Raw genomic sequence first — 26,355 nt, forward strand, 5'->3', positions numbered from 1 at the left:
CCCTGTTTGCAGTCTCTCCCTAGTTAGCTCACTCTTCATTATCCTTCTCTACCCTTTTAATTTCTCTCTAAACTCAACCAGCTATTGCTGTTCAAACTGAAATAATTAATTGGAACAAAATTGCCACTGTAGGAGAAAAGAATGATTAAACCCATCCAGCGGACAATGGGGCAATCATAGCCTAAGCATCTAATTACAGGGTTAGAGAGTGTGGATGCGGGGATAATAACAGAGCCTTTTGTAAACCGTGTGGCTGGATGAGCTGGGAGGAGGGTCTGTGCTTGACTTCACTCCAGGTTTAGTGCATGATTCCTGGGGTAAAGATAGAAACGCAAGAATAGCCGATCATTAGGGAGTGAATACCCACAAAGGTCTGCTGGAGAAACAAGAGCAGCGGGAAGCACGAACACCTCCCCGCGCCACTCCGCGTCTGCTGCACACGTGGGAGTTGCTCAGGGCGTGAGCCACTGCCGGACGCCCAGGGAGACCAGCCACCGCGACTCTTATTTGTAGGGGCACAAATAATGGCGTGTTTAACTGAGTACGTTATTAAAGCACATTGCACACGCGTGTGCATACGTGTATCTGGTACAGAGGGTCACGCGTTAGGAGATACCAGCAGAACCACGCTGTCAGGGGCTCCACATGGAGCACGTGCCCAGTGAGCCCGTGATTGCCACCGGGGCTTGTGCCAAAAGGCACGCCCTCTCCAAAACGTGGTGGCATCCCCCACAGCTGCACAACTGCACAGTTGCAGGGGAGAGACCCTGCAGATGCTCTGCTGAGAGCCGTGAGCAGGAGGTGGGGGTTTGCTCTCCCGGGTAACGCAGCCCGAGCTCTGGATGCATCCCTACGATTGCATCGGGTGACGGCGAGGAGAAGCGTCGCCAGCAAGGCCTTCCCAGGCAGGTTTTCCTTTCCTCATTTATGTCTTTTGCAAAGATTTGCATCCTGCCTGGTTTGGATCCCACCAGTAAAGATTCGTATTCCCACTGATACCGTTCAGTAAGCGTGGTTTAGGTGAACCGGTACCAGCAAGGTGTGCCTCAGCCAGAGGTGGGCACAGCAGGGCCCGCAGCAGCCGGAGATGGTCCAACACATAAAGACAGTAAGAAACAAACTAGTGCTCTGGGATATCCTCTGCTGTCCCTGCAGAAAAGGGTGCTCGTTGGTCCTGGGACACCTCCCTGCAGAGCAGCTGCGCAGGTCCTGGGCAGGGGAACAGGAGGAGGTGTTATAATGGGGCTACCGTGGATTTATGGGGAAGGAACAAACAGAGCCCCAGAGGAAGGGGACAGGAATACCTGCTGTGTCGCGCGGCGATGGGACGCACACCTGAGTCCTGGCCTGCGGGGCCACCTGAGCCCTGTGCTCTCCCCGTTTTCCCCATGTTTTACTGCTCCGCTGGACCCAGCACAGCAGCTGCAGAGCGGAGGGCACCTCCTCCCACACCTGCTGAGCCGCGGGCCGATGGAGACTTCACAAAGCCACCTTGCTGGCCCAGAGTAGATGCCACCAACCCTCACGAGATGGTCAAAGCAGCAGAAAAACCAAAGAGAAATCCTTTGTTTGGCGTTGCTGTGCCCTGCCAGGCTCCCGCGGGAGCTCGGTGACCGACGTGGCTCCCCCTCCCCGCTCACATTAAAACACATTTAGCAGCCAATCAGGGACCTGTGACTTCCCTTAATAAAGACATTTTTCATCTCCCCAATCTCAATGAGAGCGAGTTTAAAGTGGTGTGAAATTGCAAACGGTCACGGTGGGCTAGTGGTGGAGGCTTCCCCAGGTATCCTGGCAAATGGAGCTCCAGCTGCCCAAAGCATATAAATCTTAAGCAACTCCAAGTCACTTTGAGTAATAGTTCATTTTCTGATTTAGTTTTGACTGTGACCGGAGCTTCTAAAAGGCATTTTCAGCAATAGGCTTGTTCCAGGGGGAGGGGTTCAATCCCAAGAACTAAAGTAGACTAAAAGAGGCTCCTCCCTGGCTTATGGGTGAATCCCTGCAGCAGGACCATCTCGGGAAGGTTTCACTTCATGCTGAGGTCCCCAGTGCCTTCCAGGCAGCAATGGGGATGAGGAGGGGGGGAGCATCCTCACTGCGACCCGAGCACTGTGCTCTGACACGGGGCAGGGCACACACATCCGTCCAAACTCAGCACAGGTCCCCCAGCCAGGGAAGGGCTCCCCATTGCATTATTTCCCTCCTGGTGTGTCCCGGTGGCGGGGAAGAGGGGTGGGACTCAGAAACACAGCGCAAACTACTTCAGAGACCTGAGGAGAAACACAAATGCTGCTTTTCTCCACGGGTGATGCTGTGCCCGTAACTGGAAAAGGCTCTTGTGGCACCTGTGCCTGCCCTTGGCTGCTGGCGAGGGGGGATTCGCACTCCCCATCGCTCAGGACAAACAAATATGCAGCAGGACCAGAAGACAGAGCTCCTCGGTAACGAGCCCAGCTACTGTGTCCCAGCCTGCCCTCATTGTGCCTAATTTATGGCTGACGCTGCTCCGCGTCCCCACCGTGCCGGCGGGCTGTCACCTTGCCACTGGGGCAGCTGCAGCACGGTGCCACCGCGCTTCTTCCGGGCTTCCCGCACCCCCTGCCCCTGCGGTGGCCGCGGCGCAGGACCGGCGCGGGCAGCTTTTGGTGGCGTGCACCATCCCCAGAGCTGCTGGCAGGGTCTCTTCCCACCTCCCACGCGGGATCGGCGATCCCAGCTAAGGCACAGTTTTGCCTGTACAACAGCCCCTGCACCGGGGCTTTGCTGGCCGTGCCAAGGCGGAGGCGATGAGCCTCCTCAGCACCACGGGGCTCTGCTGGGCTGGGAAGCGCCGGGCGCCCGAGCCTGACGGTACAGTCCGAATGACGGCTGCAGGGAGCCGCAGACAGACAGCGCTTCTGGAGCCCCGTAACAGCGATCTGGCAGGGATTGCACACATCAGGCTGGGTGCCAGTTGCAACAATTGGCATAATTAAATCAAGGTCCTGCACAGCCAAACAGCCGCAGCTGACCTGGTGCGTGTCTGTGCCGCTCTCTGCCTTTGTATGAAACCATGCAGCAAAGCATCCCCTCGCTGCCGCTTCAGCTGCGAGCCAGCCCGCGCCAGGGCTCTGCCGCCCTCCCGCACAGGGCAGCCGGCCGGTGACGCAGCGACCGGGGGCTCTGCCTCCTCCAGCGTTCACCAAAGCACTGCAAAAGCTTTGTGTTTCACCCCAAGGTGCAAGAAGGGCACGCTGGAAATGCCAGAAGCTTTAACAGGATCAGGTACCTGCTTCCCTCTGCAGGCAGGGATGCAAGGGGACCACCTGGAGCAGTGGTTCTGCCCTCCTTAATTACACTGGGTTTGACCCTGCACGCTGCCAGCTCGTTGTCCTTAGTCCCCCAAGGCGCACACGTCAGCCCCTTACAGTGAGACGGTAAAACCACACAGAAATGGGTCCCCCCGCCTGCGGGCTGCAACTGCCCTGGTCCCCAGGCTGGGTGCTGGCAGGACCACCAGTCATGGAGCTGCAGTTCAGCCCTCGCCTCTGCAAGAAGGGCTCCCAGATGCTCTCAGAGGGGTTAGTGAGGCTCCGAAGAAGCCAGGACTACCCTCCCCCGGTTCCTGCCATGCCCACTGAAGGGATAACTTGATGGGAAAATTGCAACTCGAGATCTTGAAGCATCGCTGGGAGGACAGGACAATACCCCATCACCGACATGATTGTTTGTGTGACTGCCAGGGATAAATTACATGAAAAAGCAAAGAAACAAACCCTTGCAATCAAACTCATGACAAGAAGGAAAAAAACGGCCGGCGTAAGATCAATGTACATGCAATCAAGCAGCAACCATTCGGGAAGAAAAAGCAGCTGCCTTACTGTTCAAAGTCTTCTTGCACCAGGGGGTGGAAGGCCTCTTCTTGGCACTTAAAGGACGATGACTCTTCTTTGACCTTTATGGAGACAAAAGACAGAAGAGGTTTCAGCTCCGCTGTGATGCCGGGAGCGGAGCTCTGAGAGCGAGGGGCACAAAACATGGCACAGGTTCCTCTCACCCCACGGGAGGCCCGGCAGCGCCCGGCTCCGGCTGGCCAGCACCGTGCTTTGCAGGGGTTTGCTGGTGCTGAGCTGGGGGGCCACGGACCTCCCAGGTCCCAGTGCCAGCTGTGGCATGGCGAGGGACGCGCGTCATGGGCTGCCAGGGAACCTGAAGCCCCGACGCCAAGCAAACGTGCCCAGCAAGGTGGGGAAGCTGCTGCTTTCGTCAACAATCTGGTTTTCTGTGAATATTTTCACACTGCAGCAAAGCTGCAAACTCTTCATCCTGTCTGACTGACAACAGCTTATCAGGTTATCGCCTGTAGCAGGTGAAAACCGCTTTGTGAACCTGAGCTCCGCAGGTGTCGTAAGCCAGCGGCACGGGGCACACTCGGCACGGTTTAGATCCCGTATTTTTAGCTTGTAAAAGGAAAATAAAAATGAGTTACAGGAATGACTTCATTGATACACTTCTTTAAGAAGTTCAGCGAGAGCGGACGAGTCTCCGTGATTTATTCCCGTTGTAGCTCACCGCGGCGGTGCCAAGAGCGAGGCTCTGAGGCGCCGGCGGGGCCAGCCCGGGCGGTGCGGTCGGTGTGATCCCGACGGCCCCCGTGCACGGGGTGGTGCGGGCAGCCCCGGGGCAGGATTCCCACCAGGGCCCCTCCGGCCCGTTCAGCATCTCCCTGCTCGTCCTGCCACAGCCAGGGATTTGCCTGGTCCCTGGGAGCTGACGCTGCAGCCCGGAACCAGCCCGGGCAGCATCTCAGGTGCCCATCTCAGCACAGCCAGGAGAGCCCCGCAGCGCCCGTCCCCTCCCAGGACCAACGGCCCTGCAGCTGTGGGCGACCGCGGCCGGAGGCAGCCCCGCTTTCCTCTCCCCCGCTGCCTCGTGGCTCCCTGGCACATGAAGTGCAGCGTACGGAATTTTATTTTTCCCCTGAACGCTCTGGAAGAGAAGGAACGAGACTGAGTCCAAGCCACAGATTTTGCTGCCTGCTCTCTGAGCCAGCCACCTCCATCCAAGAACAAACACAGCAACAGAACAGGCCTGCAACTGTAATATATACAGCCTAATTAATCACATTACTCATGAAAATATATTGGTATAATTAATAACACAAGGCATCTATATTGGCCTCTGTGGTGCAGCAAATTATGAGGCAGTAATACTTGGACGTGTTGACCTGGATTTCATACATAATCCATCAAACCATTCCCGCCAGATCAGGTCTCCAGAGACACGAACAATACAAAAATGATAATTAAACAAAAGCAAGATGGATAGCGATAGTGTCACGTTAATCACTCCCAATATTACGGAGAAAGGATGGGACACCCTAATTTTTGTCCTGCATATTCTTACACTTTTCTCCGTGTAGGTTTTGGTATTTTAATAGGTCTAGAAGGGGAACTATTGCTGTCCGTGATATGTAAGAACACTCACAGTTTGGTGAGCGAAAGCATATTGCGGTGTCGTTACCCAGGAGCAGCAGGGTGAGGGGCCGCAGCTCCCCCAGGGATTCAGGGAATGGGTGACACGTGCTCGCTGGCGAGGGCAATCCTTAAAGCAAAGGGAGGAGAGCCCAGCACAGGGAGCGACGGGAAGGCAAAGCGCTGGGTTAAGGGAGGAAGGAGGTGGACAGACGTGCGTCCCTGGGGTCCGTGCCAGAGCCCGAGGTGCTCCCGAAGTCACCAGGGGTGAGCCAGGGGAGGAGTGACCGCGTGCCACCCGAAGTTGTGGGTGATGCAGGGTGACACGCAGGACTAGTTAAACCCAGCGTGGCAGCAGTGTGCCCGCTCAGCACTCCTCCCCGGGCACCGCCGTCCTCATGAGCTCAGTCCGGCCGGCGTTCGCTGTGACGGCAGAGGGGAAACCCAGCCGTGGCAGCTGGGGAGCCTCCTAAAAGGCACAAGGGTGGTCAAAGGGAAAGAAAAGAAAGAAGAGGGCGTCAGGGACACTGAGGGCAGGCTGGCGAGCACCCCTGGGAGCAGCAGGGCGGAGGGGGTGCTGCAGGGGCAGGAGGGGCAGCAGGAGCGATGCGAGGCCGGGGGAGGCGCCCAGGCAAGGGCTGGAGGACGGCGCGTTGCTGACGGGGAGGTGACGGGGACTTGCCAGGGCAGCAGCACACAGTAAAGCACAGCAGAGGCGGCCAGAGGAGCTCTCCCGTCGGCAGCGGGCTAGCCCCACCGGGGGCAGGCGGCTGCTCCCAGCGCACAGCTCACCCCGCGCGTCTCACTCCCTACATCAAACGTGTTTACACAACTCGATTCCACCACCGCTGCTGCAAGCGCCGCCTGAAGTCCTCGCTGCGGACACACGTATTCCCTATCAACGTAATCCCCGTGTGTTGCTGCGAACGAGCTGTCCCTGGTGAGGGGATCCCAGCTGCGGCGATGCCACCAGCCAGCCGGCGCTGAGCCTGTGCCCGTGCGTGGACCAAGGAGGGTGAGCACCGAAATAAAGCCCTCCCTGGTACTGGGAGGGGAGCGGGGCTGAGCAAGGTCCTGCTTCGCTGGCTGGAAACAGCAGTTAGCAATTACGAGTAACGCGCGGAGGGATGCGAGTCCCGGCCAAGCCGCGGGGGTTGTCTGTCGGGCCGATCTGTTTGGCCGCCCCTTACTGTCTTCCACCGACGGCTTCGGTTCGACAGCAGCACAGCCGCCAGGATACACACGCCTTTTGTGCGGGGAAAGCGCAGCTGGGATGCCTCGTGCCCTGACAAAACCATGATAGTTTGAAAGTAATATGTGTTAATAATAACAGTCTTGAACAGTCAGATTCAACTGTTTACAAATAATTCATAAATTGTAGCTAATTTATGCACTCTAGACCCAGAGAAATAAGCAGCGTGGCCTACTGGAGGCCTGGAGCATGGGAAAGCTCTGCAGATGCCCAAGGCCACAAAAGGAGCTCGACTCAAGAGTCGTTCAAGTGGAGCCTGCATTCAAACCCCATTATCATCTCGGTCTTTCACGTGCATCTTGCCTGGCCTCACATCAGCCTTGCTATACCTCTGCTCTGCCAGGAGATTACCGAGGGGGCAGAGCTTGCACCCCAAAGCTGCATCGCAGCGGCAAGCGCTGCAGGACGGACCCGATGCTGCCCTGACCTCACACCTGTCGCCGCTGCGCCGGCAGCCGCGGGGCGCATGGGCCACTGGCCCTGCTCAGGGTCCGCAGAGCTCTGCCGAGGGGCTGCAGGGCTCTGCCGAGGGGTCCAGGGCTCCGCCAAGGGGCTGCAGGTCTCCGCTGAGGGGTCCAGGGCTCCGCCGAGGGGCTGCAGGGCTCTGCTGAGGGGTCCAGGGTCCGCCAAGGGGCTGCAGGTCTCCGCTGAGGGGTCCAGGGCTCCGCCGAGGGGCTGCAGGGCTCCGCCGAGGGGTCCAGGGCTCCACCGAGGGGCTGCAGGGCTCCGCCGAGGGGTCCAGGGCTCCACCGAGGGGCTGCAGGGCTCCGCCAAGGGGTCGCAGGGCTCCGCCGAGGGGCCGCAGGGCTCTGCCGAGGGGTCGCAGGGCTCCGCCGAGGGGCCGCAGGCTCCGCCGAGGGGCTGCAGGGCTCCGCCGAGGGGTCGCAGGGCTCCGCCGAGGGGCCGCAGGGCTCTGCCGAGGGGCTGCAGGTCTCTGCCGAGGGGTCGCAGGGCTCCGCCGAGGGGCTGCAGGGCTCCGCCGAGGGGTCGCAGGGCTCCGCCGAGGGGCTGCAAGGCTCTGCCGAGGGGCCGCAGGGCTCCGCCGAGGGGCTGCAGGGCTCCGCCGAGGGCTGCAGGGCTCCGCCGAGGGGCTGCAGGGCTCCGCCGAGGGGTCTCAGGGCTCCGCCGAGGGGTCGCAGGGCTCCGCCGAGGGGCTGCAGGGCTCCGCCGAGGGGTCGCAGGGCTCCGCCGAGGGGCTGCAGGGCTCCGCCGAGGGGTCGCAGGGCTCCGCCGAGGGGCTGCAAGGCTCTGCCGAGGGGCCGCAGGGCTCCGCCGAGGGGCTGCAGGGCTCCGCCGAGGGCTGCAGGGCTCCGCCGAGGGGCTGCAGGGCTCCGCCGAGGGGCTGCAGGGCTCCGCCGAGGGGTCTCAGGGCTCCGCCGAGGGGTCGCAGGGCTCCGCCGAGGGGCTGCAGGGCTCCGCCGAGGGGTCGCAGGGCTCCGCCGAGGGGCTGCAAGGCTCTGCCGAGGGGCCGCAGGGCTCCGCCGAGGGGCTGCAGGGCTCCGCCGAGGGCTGCAGGGCTCCGCCGAGGGGCTGCAGGGCTCCGCCAAGGGGCCGCAGGGCTCCGCCGAGGGGCTGCAGGGCTCCGCCGAGGGCTGCAGGGCTCCGCCGAGGGGTCGCAGGGCTCCGCCGAGGGGCCGCAGGCTCTGCTGGCTCAGGGGCCGCAGGGCTGCGCCCACTCGACGCCTGCTCCCCGCCCGGTACCGGCGCTGTGGTTGTGCTTTATCCAAAAGGAACCAGACTTCAGCTGTCCCGCGCCCGGTACCGGAGCTTATGGCAACAGGCTTCCAGAGCCGAATGCATCTGCTTTGGAGAAGTCCTCAGCCACATTTCATTGACTTCATATTTCATTACTGTTATCAGTTCTTGGAAGACAAACGCATGTTCAGAGGGAACCCTTGGCGGGGAGTATTGGGTAAGGTACGAGGGATGTAGCCGGCCATTAAGTGAATCTGGATTTAGTATCCCTTTAGTGAGACTATAAGCGGCAGTGGTAATTAAAAGGTTTGCAGAAAACAGGCAAAAATATTTTCAATAAAAAAAGGAAATCCTCTGGTAAAAACAAACCAAAAAATAATGAGTTTGCTTAATTTAAGTATGACAGCAAGGAGCTCTGCGTTTGCAGCACGGAGAGTTAGTGCCCGGTCCCCCAAGGCCATACCTGAGCTTGGGAGGGATCCCATCAAATCTTCACCTACTAAATGAGTTTAATCATGTCTGTCATTAGTCATCTTTGTTCGAGCCCTCGTTTGGAGGCCATTTAAAGGGGATTAGAGAAAAATCTCCTCGTTTTATTCCCTTACAATAGTGATTAACTCTCAGGACTCACAAAGCATTTTCATATTGATGGAAAGAAGCAAAATTAACTCATAACCACAAAATCCGGCGCCTTCCACCATGAACCGGGACTCAAAGCCAGCATTAGAGGAGGAATTAAGGGGATGACACCTGGGGCGCTAATTTATACACAGGGGAGCCGCCAGGACAGGGCTGAAGGTCAGAGGGCTGGGAGCCGTGCCCGTGCGGTTCAGTGCGACTGCAAATGACATCGGGCGAGATCCCGCGGTCCGGCAGGGAGCCGTGCCGGGCAGTTGGTTTCCCAGCTGGCTGGTGCCCGCCTGGCCCCCGCGCCTGGCCCCGACTCACGCCGGGGGGAGCGTCTGGGAGATGCCTGGCTGCCCCCCGAAAGGCCACCGCGGCGTCACCCACTTCCAGTAACTGCCTGCTCGGCCCTTTGCTGCCTGTTTGAGCACCTGCGCTTGTGCGGGGGGGTGGGCACGCATCTGTGGATGAAAACTGTTCTTGCTGGAAAGTAGGAAGGACAGTAAACATTTTTTTTAAAAAAAATCCACTAAAGAGAAAGATAAGCGAAAGTATAGCTTGGGAAGAATCTGACTGCAGGTACTCCAAAATCCATCAACCACTCTGAATTACACAGAGGAAAGCCTTTCGCTGGAGAAGCAGTTTGTGTTTTTCCAACAAGTGGGAAGTTCTGCAGAGGAATCTCTGAGGAGGGACTAGGCTTCCCAGAGACCCCCACAGGCACGAAGGGTACTAAGCAAATATTTTCTAACCGATTCGAAACAACCCATAACAAAATGTTCAGAAGCAAATCAGGCACTGGGAAAGCCAGCAGGCCGTCAGGTCGTGGACACTACGAGCCAGGGCAAGAGGCATTTTAATCAGGCTGGTTCCTTTTCTCACCCTTCAGTTCTGCCCCAGCAACACGAGTGCAGGGCTGAGCTGTGCCAGCCCTCGCTGCCCACACCAACCGCTCCTGCCTTGCAAAGCCAGCCCGACTCTGCCGGCGCCTGAGCCACCTGAGCCCGGCCAGCGGCCCCACCGCCGGCGCTCTCCCACCTCCTTTTAACCAAAGAAACGCCACTGACACAAACAGCCTTTTAACGTTATTTACAGAACCGCTGTCATAAAGTGTGTTTGCCCCTTTGCCCCTCGCCGCAGTGCTCTCGGGAGCACCCCCGGCCCAGCTGAGCTTGTGCCGGCGTCTCCGGCACGGCAGAGCCCCGGCTGCGGCGCGGCAATCCCTTCCTCCGGCGGAGAGGAATGTGCCGCGCTGCAAAGACCCCGGTGCACAGAAGGGACCCTTGTTTAGAAAGCTCATTAATCTTTAACAGAGCGTTTGGGTTAATTTGAAAGGTTACTCACCCGTCAGTGTGAAGGGATCCCAACGGGAACGCTCCTCCAGCAGCGAGCACCGCAGCCTTCGTGGGGAAGAGAGACGGGCAAATGAATCCCTCTTACACGAGTACAGTGGCACTTGCATCCTTCGCCTTAACACCAGGAGCGGCCGGCGGCGTGCCCAGCACACCGGGCAGGGGAGCATCCTGCTGCCCTGCAGCCAGACCCCGCCGGACTAAGGGAAAACTCCCCCGGCTTTCGTTACCTCCTCCCGGGGCGGGATACTGACCTTGCCTTGGCAACGCTCCAGCGGCGAGCGAGCGCGGGGCCGTCGGCGCAGCGCGGAGGAAGGGTCTCATGGCCGGGGGCGCGGAGGCGACGGCGGCTGGGGCGGCTCGCTCAGCGATGCTGCTGCTGCGGGCCCTTCCCCACCAGCGCGCAGCCGGCAGCGGGGCTCCCCGGCAGCGCCGTGGCATCCCAGGCTGTCGGCAGCAGCTCTGCCAGCTTTCTGCCTGCACTAGCCCTCGCCATCGTGCAGCCCAGCCGCCCCGGCACGCCGCAGCGGACGCTCACTAAACATAGCTTAAACAAAAGCGACCGCCCGTGCCTGCATTTGAGCCACTTTCCTGACTTCAGCGACCGCTCCGGTTTTGGATGTAGCATCTACTGAGACAAGTCCTCGGTGCGTTCTGTGTTAAATAACTAAGGTTAATTTGATTTGATGCACCACTTCATTATCATAAACAGCTCACAGTATGTCAGTCCTCTGTAATTACAGTTTCCTACAGCCGGCATCTTGTTCGTTTTCCGTCATTGACGGTGCTTCCCTATGATCACCTCACAGCTAAGCACTTCTGTGTGAACTTCCCCAAACAGTAATTAGGTGTCATTTACACTGTAGCTGATGGTTACACTAATTTACAAAAAATAGGGGCAACGATATTAAATTTAGTTTTCATTACAGCCACGTTTGCCTCTGATTATTGGGATGAGGCTGGTGTGCAGGAGGGCAGGCGGAGAGGAGAAGGGATGTTCAGAAGGAAGGACGCTTCTGGCGAGGGGATGCCAGGGGCTCCCGGGCTCTGCTGCGGGAGTGTGGGTGCCCCGGGGAGCCCTGGCAATGTGGGGCCAGGCTCAGCAGTCCCTGCAGAGAAGCAGAGGGCAAAGCACGGTGCCAACCACCGCACCACGGCTGGTGTGATGTCTGCCAACTCGGCGAAGCGGCGCTGCTCGTGCCCACGCTCCCGGCTGCCAGGGAAGGGGAGGCTTCGCCACCAGTGCAGCACGATAGCGGGCACAGAGCACAGCCAGCATGCCAGCACGTGGCAAAGTAAATATGCAAAGCCATGGTCAACGCCCTTCTCCCGCTTGGCCCCCCCTTGGCCACGGTCCCTTCTCCAAGACGGGCGCTGCCGGATCGATGGCAGCAGCGCCCCGCCTGCCAGCGGGCACCCACGGGGGCTTTTGTTTCCCCCAGACACTGTGATTCCATGAAGAAACCTGCCAGCACACTGCCCCTCGCTGGTGTCCCCGCAGACCCCCGGCTATGGGCCATTCCTCTCCCGGTTAATTCAGGCATCGAACCCTGGCCATGGCATCTTGCAAGGAGCATCACCCGCAGAGGCCACGCCGGGCAGGTAAAATGCCTCTCTCCATTGAAGCCCCGTCCCCACGGAGGTCCTGCTTCCTGATTTGGAGCTACAGAAACACAACCACGTTGGCCCATCCCACAGACAGAGCAAAGCGGTTGGTGGGACAAATCCCGCATCACCACGCAGTTAAAACAACATCGACCTGTGGGGACGCAGCGGAGTTTTGTTAAGCTCAAATTAACAGCGCGGAAAAATGTAAAAGAAACACACCATGGCCATAGATAGAGCTGCAGGTGCCATGAACTGCCTGACCCCACGATGGCAAAGGGTAGAAATCCTAATAATAAGGCAGCAGTCCTGCCTCAGGCCGAGTAAGGCTGCTCCCGGTGCCAGCACTGGAAAGTGGTACACAGCGCCCAAGGGGAATATCCAGCATAAAGGAGGACCTCGCAGTACGCAAGCGGGATACCCAGGATGCCACAGGAGTACCCACTACACAAGCAGAACAGCCAGTATGCAGGAGGAACACCCTGGAAAAGCCCCATCCCCTGTCCCCAGGCTGGGCTCCGGCTGCTCGGGACGGCCGGTGCCGGTGGCCGCAGACCTGTCCCCGGTGGCCCGGCTGCAGCGGTGGGTTCCCGTGAAGCCGCCCCCAGCCTGGCCACCCGCCGCCGCTCCCCTGTGCCGGGCACTGCCGCGGGCTCCGTCCCTGCTCGCCGAGGCACGCTGGGCGACGGGAGGCTCCGCACGCAGGTCCCCGCTCACCGGAGAGCAAAGAAAGAGCTCAACTGGAAAAAGTCACTCTCGGTTATCGTTTCTGGGGATTTTTAATTGAAATATCCACGGAGCTGAACTGATGGTGTTTGCACTGACTGTGGAATTAGCAGGGCACTAGACTGTAACAGTATAAAATATATATTGTTAAAAGCCACTTAAGACTTCCTCTGGAAGGGTTTGCTGAACCTTTGAACAAGAGCCCAGGGGACAGCCCTTTATTACCACTGTGACCAGGTCAATTACTCTAGAACTGAGCAAATTATTTATGAGGTGGTCGGCCTATTAAAACATTAACACATCCATCACTTAGCTGCTGATCTGGCTCCTTTATTTATTGCACTGGTGTTGGGCTGGGAATTTACTGGCATTTTGTTTGGTTTAAAGCTACATTTACAAGAAAAAAAAACAACCCAACAACTCCCAGCTCTTACCTTCACAGAGCCCGAGTTACAGAGGGACCCTCTGGCGCCTCCGAACTCATGTGAACTATTTCTCTTTTTGGTTTTTGTCTTTGTACCTGTTCCCTCCTCGCATGGTCTAAACAAAGGCACAAATTGCAGGTCTTTAATTTGCAGAGATACTTCAGAGCATCAAAAATCAAATTTAGCTATTACCATCAGAATTCTACCTGCCCTTTAAGTGTAAGTAAGCCTGCCGTGGGAATGCATGATGAACTAGCCCAGCCGCTCCTTTGAAAGTGATAAAGCATCAAAGCTTGAGAATAAATGGGCTGTTAGAGCTGTGGGCACCCTGTGGTTACAATACAGCAAAGAGGCAGATAGTGCTTCGCAGGAAGAGGGGGCATTTATTTCTGTCTGTCAAGACACAGGAAAGATGGAGAACATACAAGGGATGGGAATTAGTGTCTTAATCTACTGCGTTTACACTCTTCCCTTTTTTAAATGCCTTTTGGCTAGTCATTTTCCTGCATCTGATATTTTATTATCACGTCTTTTATGACATTTCCAGATACTTATTAAATCAAGATGGAGAGCTCTGCTTTGTGCACTGGCTGTTTGATGGGGAACCTGGAGAACAGGCGGAGCAGTCGGGGACCCCTGGAGCTGAGGGTCCGGATCGGGCTACCCCCGGCTGGTGGGGAGCGGGGGGGAGTGGGGGTGCCCCAGCCCCGTGCTGGGAGGCCAGGGCAGAGGATGCGGGGCTGGCCTGAGGCTCTGGAGGGGTGTCGAGGGCCTGGCAGGGGCTGCGGGGCAGGGGCTGCGGGGCAGGGGCTGCAGGGCACAGGTTGTTGCTTAAAACAAGACAAAGTGCTTGGAGGGGTTGGGGCACTGCAGAAGGAGACGCTGCCCGTTGGGAGCTGAGCCCAGTGCCAGGGGAACGGGGACCCTCCTCTAATGGGACCACAGATGGGCTTTGCCCATGTGGGCTTAGATTCATTCCTACAGCATGTGGCCCTGCATCCTGGGAAGAAGTGGATCCCGGGTTTTACTCCAGCACAAGAGAAGGCTGGGCATAAATCTCACGAGCAGAAGTAAACAGAAAGCCCACAGAGACAATCCTACGCAGCGTGCCCAGGCTGAGATTTAAACTGGGGCCATTCACAGCTGGTGGCCGGAGCGGACACCCCAGCCGAGCCCTGCCTATGCTGGGCGCGGAGCAGCGCACAGGGTGCCTGCAGAGCTCTGCCTGCCCTGGCTCCCCCCGCATCCCCGCTGTGCTCGCAGAGGCTGAGCACAAAGTCTGCGAGGGGGATGGCTGCTCCCCCCACCCCAGAAGCCCCTCTCAGGTGGGCTCCGCTGCTTTTCACATGCATTTGCCAAATGCTTGAGGTTTGTCCACACCAGCCTCTACTGAGACCTCGGCCATGCCCACGGGGACGCGGGGGTGGCAGTGCTGGAGCGCGGTGAGATGTGGCTCCAGGCAGCTGCTGGCGTTACGAATCATGCCTCACCCCGGTGTGCAGCGCACACAGACTCACGCAGGTGCCCTGCAGCATCGCCACGACCCCACCGGGGCGAGGGGCTCACTGAGAGCCTCGGCCAGCGAGCCTGGTGCAGTCCTCACCCTCGATGGGAGGCAGCCCCCTGGCCTGGGGGACCCCTCAAAGAGCAGCCAAGGTGGCTGCTGGACTCAGAAAAGGAGCAAGCACCTGTCAGAGGGCTCCAGCAGTCACAAACGCCTGGGGCTTGGCTATGAAAAGGGCAGCACAGCAGGATGCGCTGCCGCAAAGCCCTGCCGTCCTGCTCGGCTCGGTGCCACACCGGGCCCAGCTTTGGAGGATGCATGTCCAGGACATGGGCAGCGGAGGGGCAGCCGAGGGCCATCGGAGGATGGGGAACTGGGCTCGTTAGGCTGAGAGAAGAGGAGCAGGAGAAGAAATAAAACCATAGTCCAAGAAGTGCCAGCCAGACCCTTAGCTGTGAAATCGCCTTCGGTGCACCCTGCCCCTGCCTGCTGCTCGCCTCCCCAGCTGCACAGCCTGCTCCTCTCGCCACAGCTCCTCCCGCCTGGGGTCCCATCCGTCCCTGCCCTGTGCAGGGAGCAAAGGCCCTTCAAACCATCCCCAGAACTGGCTGCTCTCCCAAGGGCTGCTCAGCTCTCTGCAGGGGACAAGGACCTGCCACAAAGGGGAAAAGAAAAAGCTGCTCTTCGTGTCCCCTGTCAATAGGACGGGAAGACGCAGGCGTGGATCTCTGAGAAAATTCAGCTGTAGCTGAATGCACTGTGCCGAGCCCAGGACCATCCTCATGGCCCTTCTTCCCAAGGCATGAGCAGCAGTGAGGCTGTCCGCCCATGGACCCCTTCCCCCTCCATCAGCATCCCCAAAAGCACGCCCAAACGCCCGCCGCAGCACGATGCGCCCTGACCCCGCTCCTCCACCAGCCTCCCGGCGGTGCCACACAGAGCAAACTCTCCGTTTGCCGGCTTCCGCCTTAATTACTGACCATTGTTAACAGCCTTTGTTGAATTAATTCTTAATTCCTCATGCTGATGGAGGTGGGCTGCTCTCCGGTGCTCTCTCAGCTCCAGGCAGCACCCAGCTCCCCGGCTGGAGCCACCCGGGCTGTGCAGCATCGCCCAGGCTGCGCAGCATCGCCCAGGCTGTGCAAGGGCTGGGAAACTCTGGGGCCCGGACAGGTTCTGGGGCTCTCGGCAGAGTTCTGGCTTCCTACAGGGTTTCAGCTCTTGTGTTTAAATGTTTAATGTCAGCAGCAGCTGCAGTGATGAAGCAAACTCAGAAGCGGAGCCGGCAGCGGGGTCCAGCAACGCACGAGGTCCGTGTGGACGGAGCACCTGGGCAAATCTGAGCCTAGTGGTCGGGAGGGTCCCAGGGAAAGGTCCCTGGTCCTGGCGGAAGGTCCCTGGTGCTGGCACCCACCTGCCTCCTGGAGGGTGACTGTGTCCCCTCTTTGCATGGGGTATCTCTGCTGATCTTCGGCTCTCTGAGCTCTTTAGGAGAGTGATCTGCATGTGAAGCGCTCTGGAAGGCAGCAATAAAGCCTGAAAGAAAAGCACTCGGGACAGCCCTGGGAGCCTGTCCTCCCTGGGGAGTCCCGACAAGATGGGCCTTTGCTGTCAGCCCCCCTCGACAGCTCCACAGCAGAGAGACAGGCGATGGGAGCGAGGAGGAGGAGAGGGGAGGAAGGCTCCCTGCATGCAGCTGGGGAGCACCCACCACCCCACGGCTCTGGGCCAGCCCGAGCCCGACTGTGGTTTGGGGTGTTGCTGCAGTGGAATTCGGCCGCCCCGCTTGCCAACCAGCACTACCAGTGCACAGCTGGAGGTTTGCACCCAGGGGTGGTCCTGCTCCCCCGAGGCACCTGGCCGAGAGGCGACGGCGATGTCCTGACACCCGCCAGGAGCCGTGCCTGCAGCTCCCGGCGCGGCAAGACCGGCGGCGAGGCCGCACGGGCCAGGGGCTTCTCACCAGGGAGTGGGTGTGCAACGTGGGGGGCTCCGCACGGCACGTGGAGGGACGCCAGGCTGGCCGGGGGCTTCCACCATGCCCTCTCCATCACCCCGTGTAAGGGACCCCAGGAACCCACTCTCCGGGCGTGGGCGAGCCCGAGGTGCCCGGCGGGGAGACGCGCAGGCTGTGACCCGAGCACAGGCTCTGCAGCCGCCCCAGCCCCGGCGCAGGGCTCCCCGCAGCATGGCTTGCTGCCGCCCCGGGACCCCGGCACTCAAAAAGCCCTTGCAAATTATAAACCAGCTGAACACGACTCCACACGACCTCTCTGCAGGGCTGGCGGCGGCCGCAGCCTTGTACTCCTCGCAACGAGTGCGACCTGGGTTATTTCCCTGAAAACCTCCACCTTGGCCGCCGGTCGCACCCCCTGTGCCGGCCGACCGCGTGGGGCTCAGCCAGCCCTGCCGCCCGGCCGCGCGCGCCTGCGCCGGGGCCCCTGCAGCTGACCGGGATTAATTTTCCTCATTACTTATCTCCTTCGTACCACAGGGGAACGTTCACATGAGCAGGTTTTGATGGGAGCAGAATTGCTTGCCACAGAACTATTACGGAGCCAATTAAACAGAATAAAAATAGAGGGTCTGAGCAAACTGCTACGGGGAGAGCTGGAGAAATGAGTCGGGGGACGGCGCGGCGCGGCAGGGCCCAGGTCACTTGTTTGTTTGTTTAAGTGCTCGTTCGCGGGGACAGCTGGCTGCAAGTCAAAAAAAGAAATCTGCATGAGCAGCGGAGAAAAATTATTCTCAAGCAGCGACGCCGCGGAAGCCGCTTCCTCGCGATCGAATTAAAAAAGAGTTAAGACTTGGGAGAGCCAGCAAATGTGAGAAAGGGGCAGGGCGGACATTCGTGCCAATTAAAAGCTTGCATAGCTCATTCCCCCAGACGGCAAATCCCGACTACAAACACGAGCCCGTATTTACCGAAGCCGCCTCCGCCACCTCGCATTCCAGGCAAGCACAAGGGAGCAGGCGCGGGACGCCGGGTGATTGGCAGCCGCATTCAGCTACACACAGAAATCCCTTTTTTTGTTGTTTCTGCAAGCATCTTTAAAGATGTCTCTGAAACATATGGCTTCCTTCAGCGGCACAAAGGGACTAATGATCGCCCGGGAATGCCCTGAGTATTAAATATGGGATCGCTACAGTTACAATACCACACCAGAATGGCAATTCATATTCGGTGTCAGCTCAAAAGAGCTTTTGTGGATAATTAGTTCAAGGACAAAAAAAAAAAAAAAAAAAAAAAATTGTTACCGATGCTTAAAACTGCAGCGGCCGCTGCGGCGCGGTCCGGGCTGCGAGCCGGGCCCGGCCCATTGTCTGCCCCGCATCGCGGGCTGCGCCCGAGCCATTTTACTTTTCTCTCCCATTTCTCTGCTGACAATGCGCGGGGAACAAAGGCTGGTGCCTGAACAGGGGCAGTAATTCATCCGTGCCCTTCAGTGCCTGCACACAGCTGCCCTCTTCCCAGCACGGCTGCCAGCCGTACCAGACACCGATTCACCCAGCCCTCCTTTCCCATGGTCTCCAGGGAGATGGCGATGGACCTGCATCCTAATGACAGGCGGCCGGCATCGCCCGCGCCCGCCGAGCGGCAGCCGGCTCCCTCCGGCCCCTTCCAGGCTGGGGCTGCACGGTGCCGGCACCGGCGCTCCCAGCATTACGGATTCAGCCCCCGTTCCCGCACGGCGGCTCCACCCCAACGGGGACATCGCCGGGGAGCGCCGAGGCACCGGCCGAGCGCCAAAATAAAACCTGCATTGTCTGGGAGCGGCAGCCCAGCGCCGGTGGGGCTGAACAGCATCAGTGGCAGGCGCGGATCGCCGGCCCTGCGAGCATCCGGCGCCAACGACCCCTCGGCTGTGGAAGGAAAGGGAAAGAGCCCCCCCCCAAACCCACCCCACTCAGGACATGTTTTTTAAATCCTAGCGTGGAGGCACTAAAAGCCGTCGGCCGCGGGGCGCCCTGACCCCCGCCCGCAAGGAGCCCTTGGTGGAGCATCGCAATGTTCGCACGGCGGCAGCCAGTGGGATGCGGGAGGACAGAGACGCCGCCACGGGCCGGCGAGCCCACGCAGCCCTCGGTGCACGACCTCCCGCCCCGAGCCCCCGCCAAGGGCAGTGCCGTGGCCTGTCGGGGCCGGCGAGCGGTTCCCGTGGCGCGGCGGCGGCGCGAGGCTGCACGCGGCGGAGCGCCCGCTCGCGCCCTGCATGCTAATGAGCAGCGCCGGCAGAGCCGCACCAATTAATTGCTGGAAGTATCTGTTAACTTACCAACCGGGGAGCCGTGGTGCCGAATCGGAGGGCAGGGTTTCGCAGCGCCGCGGCGGCACGGAGCTCCCCGCGCCCGCCAGACGCCGGGTGGCAGGGACGGCTCAACTACAACAGGGCAGGTGAAGGCAGGAGACAAACCTGCTTATATTTTTGTATTTAAATCTTTTTTTCTTTTTTTTTTTTTTTTTTTTTTTTGAGCTCACGTAGCATTTAGGGTCACATGCTTTCGTGAGCATCGGTCGGCACCGTCACGTGCCCGGGGTCAGGGCTCACGTGACGAGCAAACCTGATGAAGTGCCACTACGACCCATTTCGTGTCGACCCTAAAATACTTCGCTGTAAAAATCTAATTTATAACGCGTTAATGAAATAATTAATTTTTGAAGCAGGCTTCTAACCTTTAGAACCAAATAATTTGGGGGGGGGGGGGAGACGCATGGAGGGGGGCAGGAGAGCGAGAGATGGGAATGAAATGCCAAGATTTCGATGAATATTTAATACACCCTCCGCGCTCCTCATAAGCTCCCGCGCCTTGGAGCCGTGCCAGCGCCATTTGAATACCATCCTTTGTTAATAACTAAATTGACGCCTCTGTTGCTATTCGGTGTTTGCAGCTCTATCAAGCTGTAATCTGTCACGGCGAATACGGGCCGGGGGGGGGGGGAGCGCAACTCAATGAGCGCCCACCCGTCCCTGCCGCGCCGCCGGACAAAGCCCAGGGCTGGTGCCGCAGCACGCAGGGCGCTCCCCCACCCATCTAGAGACCCTAATGTGTGTATGTATATATATAAAAATACATATATGGTTTTGCCGTATTTTTCCAGCCAGAATTAGCAGCAGGAAGCTTCGGAAGGCTCGCTCCTGCCATATGAAATGCAGAATTTTGCATTGTTTGAAATTTTTCTTAATTTCAAGCAGAGAGTAGCAGGGCGCATGCATTTCTGTGATTCCACCAATAAACATCTCTTCCCCTCCCCGACACGACCTCCCCCTGGACGCCTGTGAGACCGGCGGGCGCCGCGCACGCTGTCGGCAAGGACAGCGGGAGTCACGACATCCCCCGCGCGGAGGGGCTGCGGCCGCCCGGGGGGGCCAGACCTGGCAAGGGGGGATGTGGTGTTTCGCGAAAGGGGTGGGTTCCCACCCAGCCACAGCCCCGCCGGGCATCCACGGGCTGGGACGTAAAATCTAGTTCTGCACATACACAGCGACACAAGCCAGATACAGAAATGAGACAATTTTCCGCTATGAAAACCGAGCAGTACGGCAAACCCGGACACCTCAGCTCTGCAGAGAGGATCCGGGTACGGCCCCGTCCCTGCGGCGGGGTTGGTCTGTGCGCCGACAGGGCCGCCGCGGGGCGCCTGGGACGCCGGGTTCCCTGGTAGCCCTCCTTACTTCACAATTAGTTTAACTAATTGGGCAACAGCTCCAGCATAATTCACTTGATCCCCCTAAACCATTAATTATTCTGCATTCAGGACAAACACACTCCGCAGTTTGCTGCGTGTGGCGTGCCGGCAGCTTCATTGGCATTCCCGGCACACGGCAGCCACTGGAACGGTGTCTGCGGCTGTGCCAGGCTCTAACGAACCGCGGCGAGGGAACACTCGATTGGACACACACTGAGGAAAGGGGGGGGGGGAAAGAGTAAAACAAACCCAATTTTCATTTTGTATTAAATCAGCTGCGTGCGCAGCAGGGAAGCAGTGGCTCCTGCGCAGGGGTGCCGGGCGGCCGCAGCTCCCGCTCCCGGCACGGCACGCTGCCGGCACGGGGTGTGGGCAGCGTGCCGGTGGCCGTGCCGGCACCTCGCCGCATGCCAGGGCACGAGGGGGGCCAGTGCCTCGCTGCCGCTGGCGGGATGCGCTTGGTTAATTCGGAGTGTGCCGCTGCCGTAACGGGGGCTCGCCGCGGTTCCCTGAGCATCGTGGGGGGCTTTGAGCTGGTGCAAGAGGAGGCGGCTCAGCCGACGGGGAGGGGAATCAATGCCAGCACTGTCCTGCTCCGGGAGATCCAAAACGGGTGGAAAACCACTGGGATCAGGCAACTTGCAGCGCTCAGCGCCCGCAGGCCAGCTCTGCCGTGCCAGCCTGGCCCCAGGGGCGGGGGGGTCGCAGAAGCCACCCCGCACACCGGGTCACCGCTGTCCCCCCCAGACTCAGACCCGCGCCCACCGAAGGACATGGGAACACAGCTCTCCCGCACGCGCTGTTGTAGCACAGGGTCCCACCTGTACAGGGACAGGGACAACCATCAGCCTCGGGACCCCGCAGCAGCGCAAGTGGCTGTCACCCATCGTCTGATGGTGGGTCCCTCCCCAAGACACCGTTGCCACTGAACGGGTGACCCGTGGCTGTAGCTCCCACCCGGGAGCAGCTCATTCCCGCACGCTCCTGCTCGGGGCCGGGCCGCTCCTGTCCCCGCACCATCACCTCCCCGCCGGCTCCAGCCGGCCAATACACGGAGAGAGCTCAGCTGAGGAAGGACACGGCTGGTGTCACGGCCATGCTGCGGGCACGAGGTGGGAAGGACGTGCACGCACAGCCCCTGGTGCCCTGTGAAACCCCCCACACCCAGCCATGGCTGTGGTACAAGTGCGGCAAAACACTTCTCTGGTTGTCCCTGAAACACCACGCTGTCCCTCGTGCTGCCACCCGCTGAGATCACACACATCTTGATGCTCGAAGGCCCAGGAGGGCAGGATTTAACAACGCTGGTGCTGTCAGCGTCAGGGTGAGCCAGTACGGGGGGAGCCAGAGCCCACAGAGCAGGGTCCCTAGGGCGTTGCTCACGGCCTCCCCCCATGGACAGGCTGTGGATGGAACAGGAGCTCCTGCGCTGGCGCAGGTTTGCAGCCCCCCTCCCCGCGCAGCTGCTGGGATGCCCCGGACGTGGCAGACACAACCGAAAACAAACGTGTGGGCTCAGCCCACGCCTTTGCCCCAACCCAAGCCCCGGGCAGCCACACCAGCCCCCCAGCTGCACCCGCTGCCCCACACCCAGCTGCTTTGCCCATGTCCCGTGCCACACCCCGGCCTCTTGCCGCAGAGCCATGGTACCACCAGGCCACCGGTGCCTGCTGGGCCGCCCGCCCTGCCTGTGGCTAAATGCAGGGTGGGCAGCGGAGCGGGCAGGAGTTGCCCTCCCCAGGGAGCAGGAGCGCCTTCCCCCGCCCGCCTGCACACTGTGGGCGGGATGCTGGCATCGCCGCCGCCAACGGGTGGACGTGGGCCAGGGCAGGGATGATGCTGGGATGCGGCAGGCAACAGAGCAGGGCACGGCGGGCGCACGGTGGCCTGGGCACGGCGGGGATGTCTCACCTACCTGCTCTGCCAGCGGAAGGGGACGGAGCAGAGCGTGCCCTCTCCTTCGCGGGGAGAGGGGACCCCGCGTGCTCGGCCGGCGCTGCCCCTGCACGAAGCAACGCGGGCGGACGCCGAGTACCGGCTCATTCGTGGAGGCGAAAGGGAGCGGCTGGCTGGAGACCCGGCATTTTCAGGAGCTTTTCTTCCCTCTCGGCAGAGACGAAGGAGCGCCCTGGCTTCATCTGTCACTCCAGCGCTGCTGCACTGAGCCGTAGGCGCCGTGTTATGTCCTTGAGACACAGACCGATGCCATCTGGGCAAAATGCCACGAGATCCCTGGAGACCGGGGAGTATCGCGCTGCATCCGAGAGCCGCGCAGAGCACCGAGCACGCCGCCGAGATCAACAAATATTAACTGCTTTGTGGCTGGGACGAAGCGCAGGTGCGTGGGGGGACGGCTCAGCAGGGAGCCGGGGGACTGGGATGCTGTTAACCCCGCACCAGGCATCCCTCTGGCAAGGGCAGCTCCCACGCACGGGCCGGGGGCCAGCGGCAGGTCTCGGTCGGGCTGGCAGGACACGGAGCATTGGTGCGCCTCGAGGCTACACAACACGGATGCTCAGAGGCCTCCGCCTCTGCACCAGTGGTGCTTGTGGATGCTCTGCCCTGTGGGGTTTCACAGATCCCCTCCGAGGCCATCTGGGCACACAGGGCTGCCTGAGCATCCCTCCCCACAGCTGCCCTACAGGCGGTGGCTACGGGACCTCCGTGGAGGAGAAGCTATCCAAGGGATACGTGCACCGGTCAGGTTGTCAAGGGGGAATCAAATGCCCTGACCTGCTCAGATGAGCAAAGAGACACCCAGAGGGTTTGTCCCAGGCTGCAGGGGCATCCCCGAGCCTCTGGCAGCAGCTGAAGGGCGGGTACCCACCCCCTGCTCCTCCTCGCCTTCACGTGGCGCCAGCCGAGCCACTGCCACAGAGCATCCCGGCCGCGGGTGAGAGCTGGCACAGCCACAAACAAGCAGCTCCGGTGTACAGGACCCCACCAGCGTCCCAGCCACGGGGAGATTAAAAGAAAAGCAAACTAAGCACCGAACCTGAAGGAGGAGCGAAGCCATCCAGCACAGAGGGACCACCAGTGCTTTTCCCGAGGGAAGGGGCAGTGCCAGCCCCTCTGCCAGCATCCCGGCATCCCTGCAAGGGCACAGGGCAGGCGGCAGCCGGAGGCAGGGAGCTGCAAAGGCAGGGCGGGTTTGCACATACACCCTGCTCCCTTTCTCCCACAGAAACCTAGGAAGAGCAATCTTCCCTAATTTAGGGCAATTTTCCCTAATTTATGGAGCGTAAACCCCTCCAGGTTCCGGCTCCAGAGCAGCCACTGGTGTGAGGCCAGCAGCTGTGCAGCCGTGTGTTGAGAAGTGTTCCTTGCAGAGTTCTCTACTTTTTGTTGCTTGGCACTGAAGCTTCAGTAGATTTCTACGGTTGTTGCACCCTCCTCACTTTCTGGGGAGGACAAGCTCTGGAGAAAAGCCCACTCCCACTGCCTGCACTGACGAACAGACTCAGATCCCCATCAGCCGGCTGCCGGGCGCCTGGCAAAGCAGAGCCCACACGGCCACGGTGAGAGCCGGGACCAGGACAAGCCGTAGGCTCATCCCCCACCCCGTCCTGTGCCACGGGACAAACCACCCCAGATCAGCCCCCGGTAACTGTGCTTCACAGCAAATTGCACCTTCACCCTCTCTGGGGCCAGCCCTCAGTTGCTGTTTGCATCTCCCAGCGAACCGCAGCCCGCTAAGGGGGGAGACCAGAGGAGAAAAGGCCTGACCCGCTCGGCCGCCGGTGCCTTACGCTGCCCCAGCGTGCTCAGCCTCCCCGCAGCGCCCGTCCCCTGCCCGCAGCAGCCCAGCAGCTCCCGCTCGCTCTGCGGGGCCGCCCAGCCCGGCGCTGTGAGGGAGACGGGTGCAGCATGAGGCAAATTGCACCCGTATTTTAAAAAGGAGAACGTTCAATATTTGGGGGGAAAAAGTAATGTGAGATGAGTAATAGTCCTGGCAACCCTAAGGACACTTCAGAAGAGCCATCATTCAGAGCAGGCTGGTTCAACATCCGCAGTGCTGAGCTATCGCTGGGGCAGACCCAGCCTGTCCATATTAATTTTTATGGGTTGATTTGTGTCAGTTTCTCTTTTTGTTTATGAATTCAAGCCCTCACTAGGAGCAGACGACATCCTCTGCACAGAGCCTCCCCGGAGCCACGCGTCCGCCTGCCTTCACCCAGGGACCGAAGCAGCGCGAGGGTCCGGCGCGGGGGTGCCCGCAGGAGCGATCTCGGCCCCCGCGACGCCCGAGCCAGCGGCAGCCAGACCCGAAATCATGCCATTCCTTTGTCACAGCCGACGCCTGCCCTGACTGCCTTCGTGCAAGACCGAGATCAATTTTAAAATCAGCCTGCAAACAAATTGCAACCAAAGAAGCCCTGTGCTGTCCCTCCCCACAAAATGCCTTTCCCCCCTTCCTCAACACCCCACGTGCGAGCGGGCAGAGGAGCGAGGCCGGAGCCGCCGGCCGGGGGGATGCGCCCCTTGCCCGGTGCAGGGAGACCCACCCTGAGCTGCCGGCGGGGACCTTCTCGGCCCTGCAGGAAAAGCCCCGTCCTTCCCGACCCTGCACAGCCTCTGTGCAACGGGGACCTGGGGCGGTCTGGGGCATGAGAAATCCCCGCAGGGAGCCAGGGGCCATCCCCGCCCGGCTGAGGCGTTGCAAAAAGGGCCCTCTTTGCAGTGGGGATGAGCTGGATGGGGAAGACATCCGATAAAGCCAAGGTGCAACGAGTGAAGGGAACCATAGCCTTTTGGTTTCTCCAATCCCCCTGTGGCACTTGCCATGGCCGGCAGGCTCAGCTTGCGAGGAGCTGCTCCCCCACTGCCTCCGCCTGGGGACCCTTCCTCCCACTCTGCCCCGAGGGGCTCGGCGGAGGCAGAGCCGTGGGTCGCACCACTTACCTGTTCCTCTCCGCTTCCGAGATCCCCGGTTACATTTTCCTGGGCACGATTTGACAATTCTTCCATTACCTGCGTCGAAGCACAACACAAGCTTACTCGGCTGGAGCGTGGTGGGTCTCCCCTTGCCGCCAGCTGCCCCGGTGGCTCTGCAGCCCGAGAGGCAGCTGGAGGGTCTCGCAGGGGCGCGAAGCACCAGCCCTGCCAGCTGCCTCCAGCCTGGGGCACAGAAAAGCAGCAGCAACACCCCAAAGCCTCATCTCCGTAGCTCACTGGCCAGCGACCACACAGCTTTGACCTGGCCGAAACCTGGCAAAGTGAGAAAAACGTTTTCTGAGCAACCCCAAGCGTTTAACGTGGGCTCTGTGCTGCGGGAGGCCACGTCGGCTCCGAGCAGCTCGGGCTGAGGATCACACCCGGCTGTGGCCAACGCGGGGCATCCCGCCAAGCCTCCGCATCCCCTGCCTCCCCAGGCCCTACGAGAAACAGCGATGCTGATGGAAAGGATTTCACCGAATCGCCCTAAATTAGCATGGTTTAGAAACCAAATAGCTCGCACTTACTCTCAAGAACGGCACTTGAGGTGGGAGGTTTCCTTTCAAATCCCGATGTTATAGGCTAAGACAGAAAAAGTGAAACATTAGGAGCGCGCTCGAGGGACGGGGTCGTGCGCCCCGCACGGACCCGGCAGCGGCCGGGGGGCCGGGCAGCGCCAGCGTGGGGGTGCCGGGCACGGGGGGCCCCCTCCTGCTCCCGCCAGCAAGGCTGCGTGCAGGCATCCGTCTGTCCGGCCGGAGACCCCACTTTCCCGCTCCACCGTCTTGCCAAGGCAGGGCCCGCTCCTCCCCGCCCTGCCGGCACCTCGCACTTCGGTAGTCACTGCAGCTGCGAGTCGGGCACGGGGAGGACTTGCTGCAGCCCAGGAAAGAACCACGGCATAGAATTAAAACGTACATCCAGTTAATTACTAATAATAACGTATTTCCCTCTCCAGTACAGGCTTCTAGCAAAGCTTTTGCTGAGGAGAGCGGAGCAAAATGCTTTGTTTCCATCAGTTTTTTAAAACGAAAAAGGCTAATTTGTCTTAACGTGACACCAAAAGCCAGCAAAACATTCCTCGGCTCCAGC

General features: G+C 60.0%; 1 long non-coding RNA gene across 1 annotated transcript; it reads right to left on the reverse strand.

Moving 5' to 3' along the window:
• Window positions 1-533: 533 nt before the first annotated feature.
• Window positions 534-26,334, reverse strand: LOC142062952 (uncharacterized). Its single transcript, XR_012662588.1, has 4 exons — window positions 25,791-26,334; window positions 25,231-25,299; window positions 3,864-3,937; window positions 534-1,209 (listed from the first exon to the last, which is right to left on the reverse strand). It is a non-coding gene; the product is annotated as an uncharacterized LOC142062952 (long non-coding RNA).
• Window positions 26,335-26,355: the final 21 nt, after the last annotated feature.

The sequence above is a fragment of the Phalacrocorax aristotelis genome, chromosome 10 (assembly GCF_949628215.1).
Source record: "Phalacrocorax aristotelis chromosome 10, bGulAri2.1, whole genome shotgun sequence".
Lineage (NCBI taxonomy): Eukaryota > Metazoa > Chordata > Aves > Suliformes > Phalacrocoracidae > Phalacrocorax > Phalacrocorax aristotelis.